Raw genomic sequence first — 1,875 nt, forward strand, 5'->3', positions numbered from 1 at the left:
AGCAGGGGCTGGGCTCTCTTGAAGCAGACAGAGTGGTTTTGTGGAAAGATGTTGGCTTCAGGGTATCCAGTCTGAGCCATCAAATTGGGCAATCACCTCCTTGGACTGGACTGGTTGTTTCACAGAGTGCTCCGGTGGTTTCTGAGAAGAGGGGAGTAGTCAGAAGCCAGTCAACATGCCAGTGACTACTGCCAGGACTTCCTCCTTCCAACCCACACAGTAGCCCAGTGGGAAGGAGGAACTGAACCTGGACAGCACACACCTCATCCCCGACTGACCAACTGACCATGGCTGAGTGAGCAAGGCTGGATGGACTGAGAGGGCTCCCCTTTCCCCCATCTTCTCTGGCCCACCTTGAGAAGAGCTTGCAGAGCTGGTGGCTAGCTGGCTTGCTGGCCAACCTTCCAGGCAACCTGCCTGCCCTCTCCAGCCTGCTGTCCTGCTGTGGTGTTTCCTCCATTCCTAACAGGAGCTGGGGACTATGGTCAGCTGTTGTTAGAGAGGGAATGGATCTGGGAGAAAGTGACTGGTCACAGGCAGGGCCTTAATGGTCCACAGAAAGGGGCCTCCTCTTTCCACCTTGCCCAGCCTCTAGAGGAATAGCTCAGAGAATGGCTGTCAATGGTCAAAGCAACCAGTACTAGTGCTGGCAGCCTGGCATCAATTACATCTGTCTTCCAACACTCAAGTCTAACATTCAAGTGAGAATCATACACAGCTCCAATTGTGATGGACTGGAGCTTCCAGTGTTTCCCAGCATTATCTATGCTGGCTAATAAAGCAGATGGGAGTTTCAGTACAAGAACATCTAGCCCCATATTTTGCCCATTATGGTCTAGAGCCTTCTTGTGCTGTATTTCCAGGATCGTCACAGCTCTGATTTTCAAGGAAAGCTTGCACCAGTTTCCCAAACACTAATTCCTCAACAAACTAGTTTTTATTTTATAGAAAATGTTAGCCAAAGGGCTCCAATGCAGACTGAGGGCCCACACCAGTTCCTGCAAACCAAACTTCTCTCCATCACCAGTTATTTGCCCTCAAGGTGCAATTGACTGCAAACAGTATTTCAGTTGGGCAAAACGCAGCTTGCGGTTTGTCATTTCAAAGTGAGAGGGATGACTCAAGGAAGGTGTAGTCTGGCCCTAAAACAAGCTTTTGCAAGAGCAGAGCTTTCTTTTCTAGGACAAAAGCATCTGGCAGGGCGGTTCAAAACCCTCATAAGCAAATTCAAATATGCCTTGTAAGACCTCTGCTGCTAGATGAGCCTAGCCTTTTCTTTTGTAAGCTGAGATGTAAGAGGCCGACCTGAGCTGCCAAATGTGCTCAGTTCTAAAACATTTTGCAGCATGTGACACTACAGCTCAAAACTGACAGAAACAACTATGCTCTCAATGGATCCTCTGCTCTTCAGCCTTTGTGATGGCACATGTGGGTTGCCTGGCAGGGTTGCTTGTTTTGCTGTCTAATACACACTTGGGAATATGTTATCAATACACACATTTTGACCCTCTGGTGAATAAGTTTTCAGGTTAGTGAAAAGATGCAAAGCCAGCATGAGTGCTCATCTTTTCCACTTGTTTGAGGGCTTTTGCTCATGGTCCTGGCATGAAGGCAGAGGCCTCTCCTCCTCCTCCTGGCAGTCCGCCCTGCCTCTCCAGCTGCCCAGACTGGGGCTGCCAGGGAAACCCCCTGCCGGAAAAGAGGAGAAGGAGGGTGGCCTGCAGCACAGCCAGGGGGAAAGAAGGGATTCTCCCTGCTTTCACAACCAGGCCTCTCTCTTTGCTCTAAAGATCTTCCCCTCATTCAAGAAACAGCACTCTGAGGGCTCCCATTCCTGGCATAGCACCAGACCAGTCCCAGCAGTGGTGGTGAACC

This window comes from Sceloporus occidentalis, unplaced genomic scaffold (assembly GCF_023333645.1).
Source record: "Sceloporus occidentalis isolate IW3139 unplaced genomic scaffold, rSceOcc1.0.p SCAF_9, whole genome shotgun sequence".
In the NCBI taxonomy this organism is placed as follows: Eukaryota; Metazoa; Chordata; class Lepidosauria; order Squamata; family Phrynosomatidae; genus Sceloporus; species Sceloporus occidentalis.